Below are 6,000 nucleotides of genomic sequence, written 5' to 3'. Positions count from 1 at the left end.
GACGAAACCTAGTATTATTACTACTAGATTTTAGTCTAATATTTACCGTGACTAATTATTAGTCTTATTATTATTATTATTATTATTATTATTATTATTATTATTATTATTATTATTATTATTATTATTATTATTATTATTATTATTATTATTTTATAAGCGTTTAAACAATATTTTCCAACCACTATGTACAGACAGGGGACAGACATAAAACACCGGAGGGCAGGATCATTTTGGCATATAGCACTTCTGAAATCCAATAACCCAGGCGGCCCTTCAAACCGGATTCCCCGTACCGCGAGTGGTTAAAAAGATATTATAACGACACTTATATAACCCATAATAATAGCTCAAATAATTATTATAATGTCCTAATAACGTTACTATATTTAAATAAAAGCTATATTAAAAATTAGATAGGCGTATCTTACCTACGAGGGGGTTTGGCTAGAAGTCGTGCTCTGCAGGGGCAGAACTTCGGAGCCGAAAGCTCTTCTTCTCGGAGCCGTCGAGCGCTAGGGGAGTTTTTGGGAGGTTTAGAGAGAGTGTAGAGAGAAGAAAGAATGGGAAATGTGTGAAGAAAATAAGGGTGGGAGAGGTTCTATTTATAGGGTGAAATATGGCTGAACTTGGTGCCACATGTCACCATCTTGTGGCAAGACTTGGGGAGAAAGCAATGGCCAAGATTGTGCCACGTCACCCATTTTCGCACAACACACTTCCGACTTCTAAAATCCGTAACTTTCGCATACGAACTCTGTTTTTGACGTTATTTATATCCACGCGTAGGTAAAAATAAGATCTAAAACTTTCATTTTGACTCCGTCGGCTATTTCTCGACCGATCTTAAATTTAACAGTAGGAGGTGATTATACTGTTAAATGGCCGCAAAAAATTTGTAACTCTTTCATACGAACTCCGTTTTCTTCTTTCTTTTTTATGTTGATTTCCTATTAATGAGATATTAAAATCTCATTTAGGTCGCGTAGGACAAAAACCGTTCGATCTAAAATTCGAGTTTCGGGTCGTGCACTGCTATGTCAAATCTTAGAAAATTCATAACTTCCTCATACGAAGTCAGATTTGGGCGTTCCTTTTATGCACGCTCTCGGTTTAACGTATACTACAACTTTTGTTTAGATCACTAAGGCCAAAAAGTCTTCTATCGTAAATTCACTATTTACGTCTCCCGGTGTCGTGCCGGTTTTGCCGTAAAACTTCGACGGGCCATAACTTCTTCGTTATAACTCGGATTTCGGCGTTTTTTATATATACGGCACCCTTGTAACATATACTACGACTTGGTCAAGATTATTCATTCTAAATAATCTTCTATTAAAAAGTCATTTTTGACGCTTATCGTCTCTAAATTGACTAGCCCGAATATACGGGCGTTATATATATATATATATATATATATATATATATATATATATATATATATATATATATATATATATATATATATATATATATATATATATATATATATATATATATATATATATCATATTAAACATATTGCCCATTTCTTGAAATTTAAGAGGTATAACTACCTGAACATCATGTACAATCATATTAAGCTTACAATCTAAACGTCTTAAACGTGTACCTAAATGTATCTTACAACATTACCCTTTTTAATTACCTTTTTTATAGATATTGAAAACCCTAATATCATCTACACACCGCCATCTGCCGTCACACCACATCTCTTCCGTCTCACCTCGCTCTCTTCGGTCTCCGACAACCCTCTATTACCACCAACTTCTTGACGTCACCCATACAACCTAGAAGTGTGTCACCAGCCATCTTTTCCCCAATTAACCCTTACGTGGTCACCCAACTGGATGGTCGACGCCTTGGAAATCCACCTCTACCGGAACCGGCGTCCTCCACGCCCTCTGTTCCAAACTCCATTATCTCCTCTTTCTCATCATCCATTGGGAACCTAAACACACAAAAAGACCACCACCATAGATTTTTTACCTTCCGTCGATACCAGAAACCCTAATGCTAAGTTGCCTCTACCATCGCCACCTAACACCGGAAACATGGCACACCATTCAACAAAAACAAACCCCAAATCACGAACCAACATCGCACCACCACCTATTTTTTTGTTTCTCGTACCACCAACCGCTCCACCCAGCCTCCGCCCCTATAACCCCATGATAATCCATCTCTATCTCTATTTCTCTATAAACCCTTAATCTAAAGACATACCACCACTCATCATCATTAACAATACCATCGCTCTCACCTCTACAACCAATCGGTAACTAATCGTCGACATCGACAGCCACCCTGTTAATCCCTTTATGAAAAAAGGTAATACGTTTATTCTATATTTGATTGATTTTCCCTAAACGTATATCAGGTCTTCCATTTTGGTTTTTGAAAAATAACTCTTACTGATTGTTAAATTTGAATAAATTGTTCTACACATTCTTCCCCATGGTTATTTGCTTATTGGATCTGTCAGGTGAGAAGGGAAGGAGGATAAGAGAATTGACATCAGGTTTGTAATCATTTTTCTCTCTTCGACTTCTAATCCATCAATATTATGCTTTACTTATAGCATATACTTGTAATCAAGATTAAGTTTGACAATTGTGTGTCATCTGATACTCTATTTCTCTATTGTTAGGGACTGCTATGGTTTTTTGAGGTTTGTTATGGAAAATGGAGCAAAAGGATCAGGTTTTCTCAAATATCTTTTCTTTTATTCATTGTTCTTGACATGAAGAAGGGTATTTTGTCTTAACCTATTTCTGTACTTAAACAATTGTGATTTATCTGAGTAACTAAGTATGTATTCATTTTTTTTCTTCAGTGTTATTGAAGATGGTATAGAGTATGATTGTGGTCAGATCTGTCTTAAACAACCTTACCCTTGAGAGGTAAGAAAATTGTTTTTATTTGTATTTTTGGTCATCTGATATTGCACATATAATGAGTGTTGTAACCGGTTTAGATCTATGGTATATTCTCACAAACGAGCCTTAAATCTATATGTATTCAAGCTTTGTTTTATTTTGTAAATTGTTGTTCCATCTCTCTTTCATCCTCAGATGGTGTGTGGTATGTGTATTGTTTGCACAAGTGGTTGCTTATTTCTTCCCGATTTGCAGGTAATTACTAGATCACAATCGGCCTTGACCATCCATGGTCACTCCTGCTACACTCTCTACTCAAAAAAGGTAATACACAAGTATTGATTTTCCTGTCTTTAGTATTTTTTTTTTCTAATTCTTTATCCCTATCTTTTATCTATCAAGAGGTCAAAATAAGAAATTATGTACTCACCCTCAAACGCCATTAGAGGATCTGGAAATCTCTTAAGAGGGAGAATTTTGATTGGTGGTATCATCATTAAGTGAACCATTGCTTGCCATTGCCAACTGAACCCTAGATTGAATTGAAAGATGACTATCATAACCAAATTCATGCCACAAGAGAAATGAAGAGAAAAATGGACAATGATTTAGAAAACCAAATCAACAATTTTGAATGTGCCCTTGACTTTTACAGGTCGAGTTAGTTATCAATTTTTCTCCAAATTTACCATCCAAAAGTGGATGAAATGTGAGTGTGACCTTCAACTCATTAGTTTGAAGAAGCCATGATATTGTTTTGGTTTCAACTTATAAATGGATTGAACAATATTATATATTTTGATTTTTTTTGTATGTGTTTCCTGGTTCAGTTTGCTTGGGTGTGATTAAGACATGGAGCCCCATGTGTGGTACATGAAGATAGCTCATGGGTACTACCTTATTTAAATGTAGGAGCTATTTGTTTGTTATAATAATCAAAATAGCTACTATTCATCATTAACTCAATAGCTTATTGACTAATCTTTTATCCTATTTAAAGGTGGAATTTAATCTCAAGGTTTCTGAACCTTTATTTCCACCAATTGGAGCACGAATGATATCCCTTAGTGATGGTCTTCCTAACTCCTAAGGTAACACTGATCAGATTGTTGATGTTGTTTGATTAGTTTAAAAGATAATTCAGTTTTATTTTCATATTGATTTTGTAATTCATTTTCTTTTTCTTTTTCAGGGTATTGGGAGTACTTGTGGTGCTTATGTTGATACCTATTGATGAGAAGAGTAAATAGAGTATATTTGTAGCAAAGTATTGATTTTGCATGTTCGATGTATTATCTTTATACCACGTAAGTTTATTTTTATTACAAAATTATACGTTTAATCTTTTTTCGTATTAGTAAATATTTTTGATATTTTGCAGACCCTTTTTGAGGATGCCGACATTCTGGGTGGTGATGACATTTAGTGAATTTCTTGGGTTAGCTATTAGCTTCACATTCCATGTGAAGGTATTTTAGTATGTTTCTCTTTGTTCAAATTACTAAAAAAAGCTTTTTCATTATCAATGCTACATATATAGATGTTTTGGAATTTGAAAGTATTTAGTATTTTTTTAATTACGTTTTTTTAATATAAATTTATAACCTTAACCAAAATCACCCGAAATTAGATCTGCCCAAACTCAAAAGATTAATTGGATGTACCTTAGTTTAATTTTCAATCTTCCTCCTTTTGTAAATGTTAGTAACATTGACAATAATTTCAGCTTCTAATATATGTTTTATTTTTAGTATGATATTATTTTAATGAAAATATGCTAATAATATGATTAATTTTGATATGATTTAAAATATTTTTGGTATGACTTTTGATATTTACTATATTGATTATTAAAATTTTTAGTATATTTGTTAATGTTAATATTTTTAGTATGATATTATCTTAATTAAAATATTATAATAATATGATTAACTTTAATATGATTTAAAATATTTTTGGTATTACTTTTTATAGTTATTATATTGATTTTTAAACTTTTTTAGTATATTTGTTAATGTTAGTATTTATGGTATGATATTAATTTGCTTAATTTTGGATTGGTTATCAATATCCGAAATACATCGGGTGTGTTCGGCACAGAGCGTTTGAGAGCGTTGGAGAGCTTCTAGCTTCTAGCGTTTGACAAAACGCTCCGTTTTGAACAAAAATCCCCATTTGGCACTACAAGCTTCTAGCGTTTAGTTTAAACAAAACGCTCCAAATTCAAATACTACATCGCGTAGCGTTTAACAAAACGCTACCAGATAGAAGCTACCCGCTACCAGCTATTTTTTCCGAACACGCCCATCATATAATACTTTATTCCACCTATAAATCTAATATATGTTCTTATTTTTTATGCTTACAACACAATTCACCAACAAGGAATCGGGAACGGGAAGATTACTTCATTACATTGCATTGCATTTCGTGACACGAATTCAGGTTCTTTTTACTTCTTCTATCTGTTATAACTTGAAGTGTGTGTATAATCTTCTTCTGTCTTCTGTTTGAAGTGATAAACTTATTCTGTTTGAAATGATAATCTTCTTCTGTCTTTTGTTTCAAATGATAATCTTCCTCTGTCTTCTGTTTGAAGTGATAAACTTATTTTGTTTGAAATGATAAAATTCTTCTATCTCAAATAATACATGTATATAATATGTATATATGTGTGTATGTATTTGTTTGTGACATCGTATATATGTATGGTTTGTATATGCAAACTACTAATAAACATATGAATATCGTGAAATGTTGTTTTTGCTATTAAAACTTTATTTTTTGTTGCATAAAATGGCTTGTTAACCTGGTTATTATTAAAGTATGTACTTTGACACATGACAAGATATTCTTTTCTTAATTTTGGTAAATGTGTAACAAGTGAGATATATAAAGTCAAATATTACAGTGACTAATGATATAATTCCACTACTTACATTAATGTACAATAGGAGGTTATGTCTTGGATTAGAACCGGACTAGATCAGAACCGGACTAGATCAATTAAAACTAATCAAAATGAATAGAACTAAACATCAATCCAATTAAATGGGTTTTATATTGGTTTAATTCGACTTTATGGGTTTGTTTCTATTTTGGGTCCGAAATGAAGTTGAGT

This window comes from Lactuca virosa, chromosome 8 (genome assembly GCF_052849685.1).
Source record: "Lactuca virosa cultivar CGN04683 chromosome 8, Lactuca_virosa_CGN04683_v6, whole genome shotgun sequence".
NCBI lineage: Eukaryota > Viridiplantae > Streptophyta > Magnoliopsida > Asterales > Asteraceae > Lactuca > Lactuca virosa.
The sequence above is the reverse complement of the archived record's forward strand: the minus strand, read 5'-3'. Positions refer to the sequence as shown.